This window comes from Leopardus geoffroyi, chromosome C3, assembly GCF_018350155.1.
Source record: "Leopardus geoffroyi isolate Oge1 chromosome C3, O.geoffroyi_Oge1_pat1.0, whole genome shotgun sequence".
Classification (NCBI taxonomy): domain Eukaryota; kingdom Metazoa; phylum Chordata; class Mammalia; order Carnivora; family Felidae; genus Leopardus; species Leopardus geoffroyi.
In genome coordinates, this window is record NC_059338.1 from 127,417,299 (window position 1) to 127,436,854 (window position 19,556).

Sequence of the window (19,556 nt, forward strand, 5' to 3'; positions counted from 1 at the left end):
TTCTAAAATTAAGAAATGTATGAATAAATTAAAACAATGTTTGTCAAAAGATGATCTTAGATGGCAAAATATGGCACCTGACACACAAAGATTAGGGGTTAAACAGATAGTTGAATATTTTTAAGAGCTAAATAAATAAAATGAACCCTCTTTTATAAGGGCCTACAACTCAAAGGGAAACAAGTATAGTTTTTAAAATGTGAGTACTAATTTGTGAATTTGAGTAATTCTCTTTTTAGGTGTTTTGTTTTGTTTTGTTTTGTTTTGTTTTGTTTTAATGAAGCCCCAAAGGAATAAGAAGAGACTTTAGGGGAGGGCCCCGTCACAAAGCTCTGAAGGCCTCACTTCTTCATCTTGACACAAACATGGCACTGACAGACCAAGACAAACAGTGGCCCCTCTCAAGGAGGGCACTAAGCAGCCCCTGTGGCCAGTGGTTGCCTGGTTTAGGGCCCCAACTCATAGACATGGCTGGCGGTCACAGCTCAGCTCTTGCCCCCAACCAGTGCTAAGTAGCCATCTTCAGGCAGACCTCAGGAGGCTGGCAGAGGGTCCCCACCACTCCTACTCATCCCAAATGGATTGTGAATGTGAGACATTTCCTCCTTGTAAATTCTCAAACCAGTGTCCCCTAGTCAGCCTTTGGACTATGATTGTTGTGGATTTGCTTGAAGCGTTTATAAGATTACCCATTCTTGGGGCACTTAGGTAGCTTAGTCGGTTAAGTACCTGACTTGGGCTCAGGTCATGATTTTGTGGTCCGTGGGTTCGAGCCCCAAGTCAGGCTCTGTGCTAACAGCTCAGAGCCTGGAGCCTGCTTTGGATTCTGTGTCTCCTCTCTCTCTGCCCCTCCCCCACTCACATTCTGTCTCTGTCTCTCAAAAATAAATAAATGCTAAATAAATAAAGGAAGCCTTTCTTCCATCTGTCCTATATTTCTTAAACAAAAATAAAAAAAAGATTGCCCATTTTTTCACGCATACACAGAAAAGAAACATCTCCTAATCTCCAGCTCACCCCTTTAAGAGTAGTTCAAAACTGATCAGCTGGTCTGAGAATGATTGATAATGGACTAGTTGGGACAGGATAACCACTCCATTCTCATTTATGAAGAGACTATCATGTCTAAGTTTGCAAAAATAGGACATGATAGAGCCTAGATGCGAAGGAGACCATTCAGGTAGATAGTCTTTGCTATTAGGTTTTATACTGTTTTGCTTCTCTCAGGAGGTGAGGCCTAACCATGCTGTCATAAAATATTAAAGGGATGGTAGAAACAAAATGATTTATAAACAAAAAGCTATAGAGGTTTCCATTCTAAGGGAGAACAGTATCTATAAATAAAAATTTATAGAAGTCTAATTATAAAATAGTGTTTTTTAGATCTTCCTTTTAGGGGTGAATTATTTCAAAGTTTCAACATAGGAATTCTTTTCTACTCCATTGATAATCTGTTTCTATTTCTTATATTTACTTAAAATATATGATCACTTATGCAATATTATCAAATAAGTTTCTGATCAATATTTGTGATTATAGGCTACTTACCTCTTCACCTTCATAAAGTATGTTATCTATATCATGTCATATAAATTTGGGATCCTGATTTAGTTCATAATTAGTGGACAACTGTCAACTGAATGTGTTCAACCTGACAAATATGGTCAGCCAGCATTGAGACTGGCTCAATATGTCACATCATCCGGGTTAATATTCTGAGGAAAAATGGTGAATTTACCTATATTGAACAGTTATCATATGTCTGGATCTCTGCTTTTGCATAATTTATCTCCCATTTCTGAAATATTTTGCAGAAATATTGACAACACAATCTTAAAATGAGAATTACGTTTCCCCATTCTTCAGTATTCTCAGTGCAAAATTTTGGGTTTTTGTTATTGTTCCAGAGTGACTTTGGAGACTATGTGTTTCATCCCATAAGATGAAATGAACCTGTATCTACAAGTCTCTGTCTCTGGAGGAAAGTCCTAGGCCAGGAACACATGTATCTGACTCTCCATGAGAGAAAAATACCTATGTGATAATAAGCTACTGAAGTTTTAGGGTTTGTTTATTGCCCCATTTCACAATATCAAATATTTTTATTGAGATATACTTGATATATAACATATTAGTTTTAGATGTATAACACAATGATTTGATATTTGTACATATTGTGAAATTATCACAATGTCTTGTTAAAATTCATCATTACATAGCCTTAACACTTTTTTCTTATGATGACAACTTTTAAGATCTATTTCTCTTAGCAACGTTCAAATATACAGCACGGTATTATTAACTATAGTCACCATGCTGTACATTATATCCACAGGCCTTACTGATTTTATAACTGGAACGTTGTACTTTTTGACTCCTTTCTCTCATTTTGCCTGCCTCCCACACTCTGCCTCTGGCAACCACCAATCTGTTCTCTATATCTATGATTTTCTTTCTAATTTGTTTTGTTTTGTTTTGTTTTTTTAGGTTACACATATGCGAGATTGTATGGTATTTGTCTTTCTTTGTTTTAGTTATTTCACTTGGCATAATGCCCTCACATTTCATCTATATTGTCCCAAATGACAAGATTTCTTTCTTTATTATGGGTGAATATATATTATACACCTCACATTTTCTTTATCCATTCATCCATCAGTGAACATTTAGGTTGCTTCCAAATCTTGGCTATTGTAAATAATGTTGAAATGAACATGGGTGCATATATCTTTTTGAGTAAGTGTTTTCATTTCCTTTGGATAAAAAACCAGAAGCAGAATTGCTGGATCATATAATATTTCTATTTTTAAATTTCTTGAGGAACCTCCATTCTGTTTTTCATAGTGACTGCACCAATTTACATTCTTATCAACAGCACACAAGGATTCCCTTTTCTCTACATTCTCACTAACACTTGTTGTTTCTTGTCTTTGGGTTATTAGCCATCTTAACAAGTGTGACATAGTATTTCATTGTGCTTTTGATTTACATTTCCCTGATGATTAGTGAGGTTGAGTACCTTCTCCTGTATCTGTTAGCTGTCTGTATGTCTTCTTTGGAAAAATGTCTATTCAGATTCTCTGCACATTTTTTAAACAGAGTGTTTAGGGTTTTTTTTTTCTTTTTTTGCTATTGAGTTGAGTGGGTTCTTTATATATTTTGAATATTAATGTCTTATCAGATAGATGGTTTGTAAAAATTTTCTTCCATTCATTAGGTTGCCTTTTATTTTTTATTTTTTTTTTTTCAACGTTTATTTATTTTGGGACAGAGAGAGACAGAGCATGAACGGGGGAGGGGCAGAGAGAGAGGGAGACACAGAATCGGAAACAGGCTCCAGGCTCTGAGCCATCAGCCCAGAGCCCGACGCGGGGCTCGAACTCACGGACCGCGAGATCGTGACCTGGCTGAAGTCGGACGCTTAACCGACTGCGCCACCCAGGCGCCCCTTGGTTGCCTTTTAATTTGTTGACTTCCTTTGCCATGCAGAATCCTTTCAGTTTGGTACACTTCCACTTGTTTATTTTTGCTTGTGTAGTCTTCTTTTGGTATCAAATCTAAAAAATCATTGCTAAGACTGATTTCAAGGAGCTTACCTTCTATGTTTCCTTGTAGAAGTTTTATGGTTTTAGGTCTTTGTTCAAGTCTTTAATCCATTTACAGGTAATTTTGTCCATAGTATAAGATAGTAATCCCATTTCATTGTTTTTGCACATGGTGTTGAATTCTCCCAGCACCATTTGTTGAAGAGACTCTCCTTTCACCATTGTGTGTTCTTGGCTCCTTTGCTATAAATTAATTGACCATACATGAGTGGGTTTATCTCTTGGTTTTCTATTCTTTTCCATTGATCTCTGTGTCTGTTTTTATTCCAACACCATACTGTTTTGATCACTTAGTGTAGTTTGAAATCAAGAGGTGTGATGCCTTCAGTTTCTCAAGATTGCTATGGCTTTTGGGGTCTTTTGTGGTCCATACAATGTTTAGGATTATCGTTCTATTTCTATGAAAGAAATGCCCTTAGAATTCTGAGACAGGTTGTAATGAACCTGTAGATCGCTTTGAGTAGTACAGATGTACAGTAGTACATTTTAATAATATTAATTCCTCTAATCCACTAGCATAGAACATCTTTCCATTGATTTGTGTCTTCTTCATTGTCTTCCATCAGTGTCTCAGAGTTTTCAGTGTATAGGTCTTTTGCCTCCTTTGGTTAAGCTTATTCCTAGGTCTTTTATACTTTACAATATAATTGTAAACAGAATTGTTTTTTAATTCTTTTTTCTGATAATCCATTATTAGTATATAGAAGCATAACATATTTTTATATTGATTTTGCATCCTACAACTTCAGTGAGTTTGTCTATTAGTTCTAACAGTTTTATTAGTTATATGGTGGAATCTTTAGGGTTTTGTATATATAATATCATGTCATCCTCAAATAGTGACAGTTTTACTTTTTCTTTTCTGAGTTGTATAAAATATTTATTTTTCTTGCCTAAACTGCTTGACTTGCAACTCAGATCTGGCCTTGGTGTCTCCACCATGTTGGACCCAAGGTCTGACCATCTGCTGCAGAGCCAATGCCATCCCAGGCCCTACAAGGAATGTGTTCCTCATGGCCCCTCCCTGGGGGGAATCTGAAAGTGAGTGAGCTTGTGGGAAATACAGGCTTCTCGTCAGACCAGATCCAGCTGCTTAGGTGAAGGTTTAAGCAGCTAAGTGGAGACTAGCCCACAATTCGTAAGCAGGACTTCAACAAAGTCCCTGCCCTGGAGCTCAATCAGATGTGACCCAAAATCCACCATGTCTCCTTTGACAGCAGGAACCTTGGCAAAGGGACCATCTGCCTGGCCCAAAAGACCAGCATTGAGCACTTTCTGACCCATCGTGTCCTACTTCTGACCCATCCACACCACCATGGAGCAGGGAAGAAAAGGTGAGGTTTCTGTTCCACACGTAGGACTCAGTCAGCCAAGTTCACATCACCCAGGAAGAATATGAAAACATGGGCAAAGAAGTCTTGAGCAATTGCCACAAGGAAAAGGACTCTGCTCACTCCATAACAGATGGGGCATGATGGAGGTGGCTCGCACCTGCATGAGGCAGATGGAGGTGGATCAAGAGTATGAGGGAGTCACTTTCAATGACTTCCTGAAGATCTGGCAGATGATAGACATCATGGACAAGATGCACATCAGCTTCATTAAGATGGACACCATTGCTCTTTGTCAATAACCCACCACCTCCCCAACAGAGAAACTGCACTTTGCATCAGGGCAGCCTCCCTGGATGGCATGGAGCAGCTGATGCCTCATAGGCATCGTTTTGCTACAGCTCTGAGAGTTTTCTTGTTGATATGTTCTTGTTCTATTACATATTGGGTTTGCATGTTGGAGATGGTCGGGAAGGGTTAGAAGGAGAAAGATCATTTTTCTTTTAGTTTAGAGGTTGCTGGCCCATGATAAACCAAATTCACACCTAATAGGTTGGTCTGCATATTTTCCAGAGATTTTGGACTTTGAACAGGATACCGTAACTGGATAAGATATTGAGGTTGACTCCCTGTGGGAGAGGCAAGCATTTTTAGTGCATGAGAAAAAAGTTGCAAATAGATATCTAAGAAAAGAAAAGTATACACCGTAGCAGAGCCTATTATTTGCCCCTAATATGTATGCTTTTTTCTTCTATATTAATAGAAAAAAATTTTAATTGAGCACATGGCTTCCCATAGGGAGACTATATTTCTCAAGATTACCTGCAGCTAAGTGTGGTTATGTGTCTAACTTCTGTTCTATAGCCTGTGAGCAGAAGTTGTACAATTTCTAGTCAGTGCTCTTAACACAAATAACCATGTCTTTCTATTTTTTTCTTTCTGTTGAGGGAATGGGGATAAAATGACAAAAACTAGAATAATCATCTCAAACCAAAAGATGGAAGCTAGATATTGAGGGTGATTAGCAAAAAGGTAGATTAAGTCTGGGACCCCCATGACTTCATGGAGAAAACCCTTAACAATAGAGGAACTCTACATGAATAAACAAAGTAAAGTAATAAAATGAAATAAAATAAAATAGTAGGAAACTTTTATAACTCTTGTGAACTATGTTTAAACTCTTGTGAACTATGGCTATCTGTTTCAATATCAAAACCAACATCCTAACTAATGCCATCAGATCTGGGAAATTAAGTTGGTTTATTATTTGGCAGATAATTTATTTAAAAAAAAGTATCTATGCAAAGAAAAAAGTCTTCAAATGTATGGGAAGAAAAAAAAAATGTCCACAAAAGAAATACAATCAGTCTAACTTCAAAACCAGATCATTATGGGAATATATTCCCAACTTTTTCTTGTCCAAAGGATGCTTCAAAAATTTTAAAACCAGAAAATTTTTAGTGTGTGTATGTGAAAGAATAAAAATCATTCTCATTTGGGAAAGGACTAGAAAACGTATTACCCATACTACTCTACAAATAGTTGTTTTTAGTATACTTATCGTATGTGAATATAAATTGCATCACCTCAAAATTTATATGTTGAAGTCCTAACCCCCAGGACCTGAGAATGTGGCCTTATTTGGAAATGAGATCATCACAGATGTAGTTAGTTAATACAAGGTCACACTAGAGGAGTGCAGATCCCTAATCTTATATGACTGTTGTCCTTATGAAAAAGGGAACTTTGGACACAAAAACACACACAGGGAAAATACCATGTGAAGATGAGGGCAGAGATTGAAGCAAAACAGCAGAAACCAAAGAATGCCAGAGTGCCAGCAGATAACCAGAAGTTGGGAGAACTTCAGAACACATCTTTTCCAGATCTCAGAAGGAACCAACCTTGCCAGCACCTTGATCGCAAATTCCTAGCCTCCAGATGTATAAGACAATATATTTCTGTTGTTTAAGACACCCAGTCTGTGGTACTTTGTTACAACAGTCCTAGCAAACTAATACACTTACTCAATTGGCGTAGTAAAAAAAGAAATTAAGAAGTAATGAATGGAAAATCCATCCAATAAAAGGACTATTTACAGATATTGAAACTAGTCAAATTTAGCACTAATCTCTAAAATGATTATTGGAAATATGGTTACCAAACAATGCAAATGTCAAAATGCTATCTCGAAAGAGAAGTAATAATGTAAGACAAAATATTCATGCCTGCATGTGACTGACAACTCAAATACCTTTACTAAGTCCAATTTCCTTTGAAATGTTTGCCCTTAACTCTGAAATCTTCCTCCATAAGTACCTAAACATAGAAATGTAAATATTTCTTTCATGAAACATGAGTGTATCAGTACACAAAACTGAAACAGCATTCACTCAGTAATAAAGCTCATGGTCACTGGAAATGCACTTTGATTTTTAAAAAACTGAGAAATTAATAAGTTGGACATGTGACCTTTATGATCTTTGGTTCTACTTCAGAACTTTAAATGTAAAGCCTTAAAATTTAAATGTTGTGCTTTGAAATTATTTTTAAAGGGTAATGTATAACTGAATGTACAAGCATTTTATTCAAACTTGATTTATACAGCAGATTTAACATTTATTCAACAAAGCTTTGCATCTAATAATGAGTACACTTGATGCTTTTAAAAGCTTCCTAAATACCATCAAATTTTTTAAAAGGTGTTGGAATTCAACCCCAGTATTTAGCTTATTCCATACTATGTGTTTCTCTACTAAAAATAGGCTTTATTTGAACTGACAAAAACAAAAACATTTTGTGAACTTTATACAAATATTTTATTTCATGTATGTATTTATTATAAAAACATGGTAGTTAAATTATTTCCTCTCACCTATTTATTTCTTTTTCATGAAGCAATTTATTTTTTTGTTCAGTTTGTGCTTCAACTCCGGGTTTTGTTTCTTTGATATTCTTTCAAATGTAAGTAGATTCTCCTGGTGGTCCCAAGTGACAGAGTAACTTATTTCTGCAGTAGCAATATTTTGTTATTCCACTAAACTCATGCAGTAACCTGAAACTGTTCAACTGACTCTGCCCTAAATAGAAGTTCTGCATAACTTTCAACTTTTTATAAGCCTAAAAGGTTTAGAATTTTTTTTTTTCCTTTTGTAGTCCCTCAGGAATTCTAAAAACAAAAACTTACAATCACTTTAAATAAAAACCTGGCAGGGTTTTCAAAATGTTGGTAAAGCAAAATTTTACAGTATAGTCCTTGCAAGTTTTGCTCAAGACCAGATGACAGCATAACAAATTAAAAAAAAAAAAAAAAAGAAATGAAATGAAATAAAGAAAGAAAGATTTTTGACTAATGAATCATCAGTGTCATTTCCAAAAGGATTGTATAACTTCAGTTAATAAAAGATTTACTTGTACTCTTATGAATGTTCACTGTCTAAAGATTTGTTACTATACAAAGTAACATTTATTTGGGAACTTGGTGAAATAAACTGGCCACACCTTTGTTCCTATGGTGATCATCCTTATTTAATGAAAATAACAAGCAATGTTTTAAGAATCATTAAATTTTAAGTGTAAAAGCAGTGAAGTTACTGTGTATATGGAGGGAAGATTTCGGTTTTAGATGAAGTCTTCATTTTATAAAAGTGACTTTTTTTTCTTTTCTAAAAGAAATATTTTTTTTTCATATTAACGTACAATAAGAAAAGTTGAATTTTCTGGAAGACTATCACTCCCATTATGAATTTTATTCTGTAGTTATGAACTGTTCTGTAGTTCCAAGAAGTACTTGTTTGAATTGCAAGGTTATTACCCTAATTTATAACTTTTTTTAGTTGACTGGGTCAATGATCATGGTTACTATCCCCTTTTTACTGAAAGAAAATTGAGGGACAAGATATTCCTATTCTGGCTGTTAATTAGAATTAAATGATAATTTTCATATTTATATCACTTCATCCTCCTGTTTGTACTATTTTGTTTTATTTTAGTTATAATTAATTTTTAAATAACTTTAATTCAATTTATTCACTAAAGGCTAGATTTATGTTTCCCAGTATGAAATATCATTCAGATACTTCCAAAGACTTTAGAATCATTATTTGATTTGAGATAAAAAAAATTGTTTAGTTTAAAATTTATACTTCAATTCTTCTGTGCCTGTAAAAATTGTCAAATCAAATTCTCAAAATATGAATGATCCCAAAAGTTTTATTTTAAATACACAGAAAAATATGTGTATTATACAGAAATAGAAACTGGTAATGAGTAAGAGAAAAAGAAATGAATATGAGTGAATATATATTTTAAAATTTTTTCTAGTAGGGCAAAACCACAGGAAATATTTTGCTATACAAGTTTCATTGTTTTTTCTTCCTGTGACAAAACAAAAACCTCCAAATTTCCTATTAGTTGACTATGTAGTTCATTGTACTTGTACAAAATAGAGGTAATTTTACACGTTCATGAATAATAACCCATTGTAAATTAAAATTCAATTGATTATGAATGTCTCTGTATTATTAACATCTTATTTCAAATATTAAAAGATGTACACATATATATTTACAGATGAATCTATATATTCAATCTTATATACTGTAATCCACTTTTTAGATTCTTGGGCATTCCCATGCAAATACCAGACCCAGATGAACTTAAATTAATGGAATTTCGGAAAATCAAACGTTTTTAAGATGAATTTTCTCCTGTACATTTTCACATCCTCAATAATTATTTACTCATATTGTTTTATAATCACGAACATTTTGCAAGAGAAGACTGTTATTAAGAATTCATCTGTTCTTAATTTACTCCTTATTTAAAGCCACAGCACAATGTTCTATTTGCAATATCAAGGCAATTGGTGTATGTAAAAAAGGACTGATATTAATTACAGAAAATTGTCATCAAATGGAAAAGAAAAATGAAGAGTCTTATGGAGGCTTAATCCTGATTACAGCTCAAAATTGCTCTCTCCATTAACACAATTGACACTCCCAACTAGCAAATTTTATGGAGGAACAAGTAACCAGATATTTTCCATGGAAGATCTTTTTCATTTTTATGTTTTTTCTTTCTTTTATTTCTGCCAGAATAGCAATTATTAACTTTTAAAGTCTGGTGTAAAATTTCATTTCAAAAGTATTAAGAGATAAAGCTTACCTAATTATTAACATTTTTCATTTTTTACTATGCATATGTTCAATGCTTGTAAAACAGCAGCTACAAAAATCCACTAACGCAAATATTTTAAATATAAATCTAACATGAAAAGATGGTATTACCCAATGTAAATAGTCACTAGATATACACATTTTAACCATGTGAATTGGATTAACTTCAAAGGAAACAGAATGACGTTTGGTAAATAATCACTTCCAGTGCATTAGTGCACTGGAACCTTTGCATTTCGGAAAGAGATAATTCATCCCACTTTGGTGAGCAATTTTCTCACTATAGAATTGAATTACCGTACAGTCAGATCCAGTACTCTATATTCGTGGGACACCTGGTTTGAGAAATTAAAAGTCTTTCAAAAACATTATTTTAGGGGCGCCTGGGTGGCTCGGTCGGTTAAGCGTCTGACTTCGGCTCAGGTCATGATCTCACGGTCCGTGAGTTCGAGCCCCGTGTCGGGCTCTGTGCTGACGGCTCAGAGCCTGGAGCCTGTTTCAGATTCTGTGTCTCCCTCTCTCTCTGCCCCTCCCTTGTTCATGCTCTGTCTCTCTCTGTCTCAAAAATAAATAAAAACGTTAAAAAAAAAACAAAAAAAAAAAACAAAAAAAGCCCACATTATTTTAGCTACCTTCACAACTTCAGATGCTTCACTGGTCACTCACTAGTCCATTCCATCATCTAGTCACCAATTCAGTAAGTTTATACTAACTTACCTCCCTGGGAAAAATAGGATATGAATTTTCACAAACTAAGTAGTAGAATGCAATCTTTGTACAGTATCATGCACTATCAGCCCATCTATTTACCCTTATATCCTGAGCTCTCTGCAGGCCACAGATAAGAAAACACAGCTATCATATTGATGCTGAGGACAATGGAATTAAAAATTTTTTTTTCATCAATAAGAAAGAGAAAAGTGCAATCATTTTAAAATAGTTTTGTGCTTTCTAAGAACATCAGGTAGTTAACTTTCTGTATTAAATATTGTTTCACCTTAAAACCTTTGAGATTCAATCTCTTTACTCAATAGCTTCAAGGTGTTCCACCTATAATTTCAATGTCACCATTTCCAGCTGAGAATATGATCAAGCATGAATCAAGAAGGCCTACGCTTAGAGAAAATGATATTTGTCAAGTACTAGTCTTTTTGACTAGTGCCTTTGTTCTATAAAGTTTTGGAGGGATGTGGGGGGGGGTTGATATGGGTTTTATTGATATATAACTAATATATCACAACTCATCCATTTTAAATGTACAGTTCACTGAATTTCAATATATTTACAGAATTCTACAACTATACCACAATCTAATTTTAGGACATATATATCACCCTAAAAAGAAACTTTGTGCTCATTTACAGCCACATCCCATTACCACCGTCAACATTGGGAAACAAATAATCTCTATATCGTGTCTGTAGACTTGCCTTTTTTAGACATTTCACATGAATGGAATCATACAATACGTGCTTTTTCATGACTGACTTCTTTCACTCAGCATAGTGTTTATTAGGTTCACACATGTTATAACAGGTATTGGTACCTTATTCTTTTTTATTTGTGTCTATGGTTTTTACATGTTTTAAATACTTTTGTTACCAATAAAAATAGTTCTGTATAGAAATATGTGTAATTTTTTACCTCTTGGGTTACTTTCTGATGAAACTGTTGACCTCAGACAGATAAAACTTATATCTTCTCTTAACCTTCAAAAATAAACATATATAATATGATGAGGATAAAGAGAGGGAAATGTAAGTCAAGAAAAAGAACGTTAGAAAGCAGGTATTAGGGAGTAGTAGCTGCTTACTTTAAATTTCATTTTAAATAATTATTTTTATGAATGCCTTCCAAGATTAATTGTAGTGTAGTAGCTGTTTAATGTGTGTAAGCAAATTATCTTTTATGAACAAGTTGTTCCTTGTAACATCAGTAACAAAGTCTAATATCCTCTTCTTTATTTAAAAGTTGAGTGTCTTTAGCCCTTCACATAAAATAATTGTGTGATCTAAAAAGATATATGGTATTCCCAGGACAAATATTTGAAATATGTACAAACTTGGAACAACTTTGCATACCTCAATAAGGATATATTTACTTTATAAATATATAAATATTTATATACTGAAAAAATAAATTTTATGAATGCTGTACTTGAAGATTTATGGTGACTAAACATTGGTATCCCAAGTCCCAGAAGAAATTGGGGCAGAGTGAGTAATTGTCTTTGTAGGCATATTTTAAATGGGGATTAGAACATTCAAAATGAAGTCTGTAATGATAATAATTGAGTTTGAAATGGACCTGTGGAAAGAAGGTAAAACAGAGAATGTAAGAGCTTCACATATTTGTGGGGAAAATGCTAGTAATATTAGAATATAAAAATGAAGACTTCATTGAAAAGAAGATATCATTTTTAGACAGAAAGAAGTATGTAAATTAAGATTGTTATGATGTCTATTGAATTTGTAAAATAGAGTAAAAATGAGCATTAAAATGTGTAGATTACCTTTAAGTGCTTTTTGTTAGCTTTAAATGAGGTCACTGATCGATATAAATTTTATAGGTGATGTGTAGAATTTGAATCCTGTACATGTTACATAGATTATATAAAATGAGCAATGACAAGTATTTTAATATTAAAAATAAATTTGTCAACACTAATTCAAAAATATATATGCAACTGTATGTTTATTGTAGCATTATACAACCCATGATATGGAGGCAACCCTTGTCCATCCATGGGTGTATGGATAAAGAGGTGATATATACACAAAGGCATATTGCTCAGCTGCAACAAAGAATGAGACCTTGCCATTTGCAACAACACGCCAAAGGGTAGAATGCTAAGTGAAATAAGTGAGCCAGAGAAAAACAAATACTATAATGATTTCACTGATATTCAGAATTGAAGAAAAGTTAGCAAACAAACAAAGAAAAGAAGAGACAAAGGAAAAACAAACTCAAATACAAAGAAAAAACTGGTGGTTGCCAGAGGGGAGATGGGTGCAGGGGTGAGTGAGATAAAGGGGATTAAAAGTGCTTTTATACTGATGAACACGGAGTAATTTACAGAACTGTTGCATCATTATATTGTATGCATGAAACGAATATGATAGTGTATGTTATTACTTCAATAAGAAATTTTAAAAAATTAAAAGAAAAAAGCATACTACAAAAATAAACACCTGGTAACAGAATATCTCACTTCAGAGGACACACACACACACAAAACACACACACAATATCTTTAAAAACCATTTACAGGGTGAAAGATCTACATTACTTTCCCATATAATAGCAGTATCTATTTTTAAACGTATATTTCAAATATTTAAATTTGAATATCACATAATCCATCTAGGTGGTATTAGCCTAAAAAAGTTTCATGATAATAAACCCATTCCATTTTTTCTTTCAATTAGATGAATCTTATACATCTATAAGGTGTTATAAAGAATATCCGAAGTCATTTGGTACAGAATTTCTACATCATTCCTACTGTGAAAAATGAGTTTGTGTTCCTAGTATTTGCTATTATAACAGACTTCACCTTAGATTAAGCATCCTGTTGCAACAAATTATTTGAACACCTTATCTGTGTCAGATACTATGCTAGGATCTATATTTACTTTGGAATAATACAAAGTCTCTTCCCTGAGGGAGGAAACATGGCATAATACTTTAAAGCATAGCTTCTAAAAAGAGATTCCCTGGGTTCAAATCCTGTCTGTTACCCATTAACCTATAAACACATATTGTTTATTTAACAACCCCACGCCTCACTTTGCAGTCATGAAGAGAGATTTTTCTTCTTCCTATGGTTGTTGTATGAATTTAAAAAGCTATGTAGGCAAAATAATTAGCACATTGTCTGACCTATACAAAAAACACAGTGATATATTTTCTTTTTAAAAAAGAACTCCCACTTATTTACTAATGGTGCCTCTGAGTCTAACCAAGTCTGATATTAATATTCATTCAAGAAGAAACTTGAAACAGGGACACTGATACACACAGTTTTCATAAAGATTCAATTGACAACTTCTAATACAAATCCTCTTCATAATAAATAGGCCAAGTTTGTATGCATGCAATAATTCAAATGTAGAGACTACAATCAACAGAAACGAAATCAGTGAAGATTTAATCAGGACATAATTTGCTGAAAATCACTAAAAGCTGTATTTATGTCTTCGAGGATGTGGAGAATACAAGCCTCAAAAGGAGGTTTGAGACATTACATTTTTCAAAACTTTAATCATTCATTATTCATTCATTTTTTTATTTGATTCATATTTATTTATTGCCTACTATGCAATAGGCATTCTCTCAGGCATTCGTATCCAAAAGTGAATGTCCAGAAAATAAGAAAGCACATTTTTGATAATATTAGGTGTAGCTAGAGATCAGTTTGCAAAATAATTTTTGTTTCCCCCAGAATTTACTTTATACTTCTGTGATGTGTGTGTAAGACATGATTCTTTTCAATGATGTATAAATCAAATGTAATATATTTAAAGGATGCTACTAAAATAAATAGTTCTGTTTATAATTACATATAGACAACATGTGAATTTATTGTTTTCCATGTATGGTGAATATTTTGTAAATACACTTAAATATTCTCTGCTGAGTGAAAAAAAATTCTTAGTGTGCTTTATTATTACTACTGAGTCTAGCTTAATGTCCATCAACAACTCCTTACATTCAATAAGGAATAAGCTGATAAAATTTTAGGGGAGATCTTCATGGATAGAAAATATCACCCTGAATATAAACTAAGAATACTCAGAGACTTCATATCAGTGATGGTTGAGATATCTTGAAAAGATAATATGCTTTAAAGAGTATACCATTTGTATTCTAAATGTAAGTAACTTAAGAAGTTCTGGCCCAGAAGCTTTGTAGTATACCAACATTTAGAGAGATTCAGGAATACAGGTACAAAGGCACAAAGACCAAAGAAGAGCAGTAGATCCCACACCCAGAGCAATGTATTTGACTGCTCAGAAAGGAAAAAAGGGGAAGAAAGAAGAAAGAAAGAAGAAAGCTAACCATTACCACTTACTGGGTGGGAAACAGAAAAAAGAATAAAATCTGAAGAGGTGGAATAACATAGGTCATGAAGGATTACATATGTCATGCTAAGAATTTTAGACATCATTCTGTTCAAGATACTGACATTTGTTGACATTCTTCAGAATGAAAGTGATAGGACATGTGAGTTTGAGTTTTAAAATAAATGCTTTCTTGGGGTACCTGGTTGGCTCAGTCAGTAGAGCATGTGACTCTTGGTCTCAGGGTTGTGAGTTCAAGCCCCATGTTGGGTGTGGATATTACTTTTAAAAAATCTTGAATAAAATAAATAAAATAAAATTAATTAATTAAATTAAATTAAAATGTACTTTCTTAATAGTAAGGAAGAAGAAACCATAAGGTGCAATACTAAAGATAAGAAAACATTTAAGAGACTTGTAAAATCAATTTTTAGTCATGTGGATAAGGTGAAAAATGTACCTATGGGATATTAATGTGACGTGGTCATTTCTATTTAAAAAATAATGAGTAAGTGAGGCAGCTGGGCGGCTCAGTCAGTTGAGCTTCCGATTCCAGCTCAGGTCACCATCTCACGGTCTGTGAGTTCGAGCCCGGCATTGGGCTCTGTGCTGACAGCTCAGAGCCTGGAGCCTACTTCGGATTCTGTGTCTCCCTCTCTCTCTGTCCCTCCCCTGTTCATGCTCTGTCTCTCTCTGTCTCAAAAATCAATAAACATTTAAAAAAAATAATGAATAAGTAATAAATTCTGTTTGTTACAGCACAATTTCCCTGAGCTTTTAAAGGTTAATGTGTACTAGGAAGAAATCTATCTGTCTTTGCTTGCAGATGACATGATAGTTTATGTAGAAAATCTGAAAAAAATAGCCAAAAAAAAAAAAAAAAGCCCTCCTAGACCTATTAAGTAATCATAGAAGGATTACAAGACACGAGGTTAGTAGACAAAAGTCAATACTTTCCTAAAAACAAATAATGAACACGTGGAACTTCAAATCAAAAGCACAGGGGTGCCTGGGTAGCTCAGTTAAGCATCTGATTTCAGCTCTGGTCATGATCTCACGGTTCATGGGTTTGAGCCCCACATTGAGCTCTGTGCTGACAGCTCGGAGCCTGGAACCTGCTTTGGACTCTGTGTCTCCCTCTCTTTCACTGCCCTTCTGCTCATGCTCTGTCTCTCTCTCAAAAACTAAGTAAACATTAAAATAATAACAATTTTTAAAAAAAGCACAATAGTTTTTACCTTATACTCCCTGAAATGAAATACTTGGATATAAATCTAAAGAGATCTGTATGCAGAAAACTACAAAACTATGGTGAATGAAATCAAAGAAGTAAACAAATGAGAGATATTCCATGTTCTTGGATAGAGAATTTAAGTATTTTCAAGATGTCAATTCTTCCTAACTTGATCTGTAGATTCAGTGCAAACTCAGTCAAAATCCCAGCAAGTTATTTTGCAGACATCAAAGACTAGATTGTAAAGTTTACATAGAGAGACAAAAGATCCAGAATAGCCAGCACAACACTGGGGGGACAAAAATGGACGACTTACGCTACCTGACTTCAAGACTTACTATAAAGCTACAGGAATCAGGACAGCATTGTATTGGTAAAAGAATAGACAAATAGATCAATGGAACGGAAATGAGAGCCAAGAAATAGATGCCCATAAATAGAGAAAACTGATTTTTGATAAAGAAGCAAAGGCAATACAGTGGAGTAAAGACGATCTTTTTTTTTTTTTTTTAATCTTTATTCACTTTTGAGAGACAGAGAGAGATGGAGCATGAGCGGGGAAGGGGCACAGAGAGAGGGGAGACACAGAATCCGAAGCAGGCTCCACGCTCTAAGCTGTCAGCACAGAGCCCGACGCGGGGCTAGAACCCACGAACCATGAGATCGTGACCTGAGCCGAAGTTGGACGTTCAACTGACTGAGCCACCCAGGCACCCCAAGACAATCTTTTCAACAAATGGTGCTGGAACGACTAATCTCCACATGCAAAAAAATAAATCCAGACACAGAACTTAACCCTTCACAAAAATTAACTTAAAATGGACCAAAGACTTAATGCAAAATACAAAAGTAAAAAGTCCTGGATGATAACAAGCCTAGATGATCTCAGGAAAGGTGATGTCTTTTTAGATACAATACTAAAAAACACTGTATATGGCAATTACCAAATGCATAATTCATGAAAGAAATAATGGATAAGGTGGTCTTCATTAAAATTAAAAACTTCTATTCTGTGAAAGACAATGTCAAAAGAATGAGAAAAGAAGTCACCGATTGGGAGAAATATTTACAAAAGACACATTTGATAAAAGACTTATCCAAAATATACAAAGAATTCTTAAAAGTCAACAGTAAGAAAACAAATGATCCTATTAGAAAATGGGCCAAAACCCTAACATACGCCTCACCAAAGAAAATATACAGATCACAAATTACCATGTGAAAAGATTCTCCACATCATATGTCATCAGAGGAATGCAAATTAAAACAACCGGATACTACTACCCCTATTAAAATGGCCAAAATCTGAAACACTGACAATACCAAATGTTGCCAAAGATGTGCTGTTACTGCAACAATCTCTCTGTTACTGCACAACAATTCTCATCCATTGTTGGTGGGAATGCAAAATGATACAGCTTCTTTGGAAGACAGTTTGAGGGTTTCTTATAAAACTGAACATACTCTTACCATGTGATCCAGCAATCACTTTCCTGGTTATTTACCCAAACTAGTTGAAAACTTATGTCCACACAAAACCTACACAAAGCAGCTTTATTTATAACTGCTGAAACTTAGAAGCAACCAAGATATCCTTCAGTAGGTGAACGGTTAAATAAACGGTGGTAATCTCGGACTATGGAATATTATCCAGAGCTCAAATGAAATGAACCATCGAGCCAGAAAAAGACGTGGAGGAACCTTAAATGCATGTTACTAAGTGAAAGAAGTCAATCTGAAAAGGCTAAATACTCGATGATTGCAACTAAATGATATTCTGGAAAAGGCAAAACTATAAAGACAATAAAAAAAAAAATCTGGTTGCCAGGATTTGGGGCAAAAGGAGGGAAGGATGAATAGGAAAAGCCCTGAGAATTTTTAGAGCAGTGAAAATACTCTGCATAATACTATAATGATGGACACGTCATTATACATTTGTCCAAACCCATGGAATCCATGGTTCACTGAATGGACTCTAATACACACTGTTGATTTTGGGTGATTATAATGTGTCAATGTGGGTTTATCGATTATAATGAATGTACCATTCTGGTGGGGAATGTTGATAATGGGGAAAGATATTCATGTGTGGGGACAAGGGGTATATGGACATCTGTACCTTCCTCTCAATTCTTTTGTGAATCTAAAACTGTTCTAACAGTATAAATTATTTTTAAAAAGTGTAAGCAGTCATCTTGGTTCATTTTGTACTTAGCCAGACCTTGAATCATCCAGCTACAAGGAACTAAATTTCATCAACAACCTGAATAAATTGATACTCAGATTCTTCCCATTAAGCCTATAGATAGGAACACAGCTGGCTGATTACAGCTTTTTGAGAATTTAAGTAGAGAACCCAGCTAAGATTTGCCTGGACTCTTGATCAACAAAAACTGAGATACAAGTGTATGTGGCAGGGGCTATGTGTATAGTAATTTGTTAGTATCATATAGTTTACACATATATAGAATATACATATATGTATATATGGGCATATATATAGTACATATCTATGTATAATATATACATATAGATATATACATAGATATGTATGCCTATATATATAGTTAATTGCTACTAACAAATTACTACACACCTAATATATGCATACTATACATATATATACATATATATACATACTTGCTATGTATATATATATGTATATATATATACACATCCACATGTACATATCAAGTATAAGTATATACTATAAATATAACATATGTTCAGGCTTTCCTCCAGACGTTAAAAAATATAATTAACTTTTTGGAGGAGTTAAGTTGTTATTGATCAAACTACTTGCTTATCTCCTCAAAATGCTAAAATGTGATAAAATTTTAAAAAATAAAATAAAACGCTAAAATGTAATTGTCAGCATTGAAAACATAATATATTGATCCTAGAGTGATAGATTCAGGCATTTTAAGATGCTGTATTTATTACTGAGCTATGTCATTTGGCTGAACTATAGAAATCGAATTTCCTGACAATATCAGTGTCATAAGGAAATGCTTCTGCTTTATCCATTTTACATGCTAGTGTGAGGAATTTTCACAAGATGGATACTTCAGAATGGAAAAGTAAAATCCTCAACTCTCTGGAAGCTGAAAAAACATTCTTTTGTTAGCAGGACCTGGAATGTAGTC

The 19,556-nt window shown here is 34.0% G+C and overlaps 1 pseudogene; it reads left to right on the forward strand.

The window, feature by feature from the left end:
• The first annotated feature begins 4,607 nt into the window (after nt 1-4,607).
• Nucleotides 4,608-5,238, forward strand: LOC123586638 (annotated as a pseudogene).
• The last annotated feature ends 14,318 nt before the right edge of the window (nt 5,239-19,556 follow it).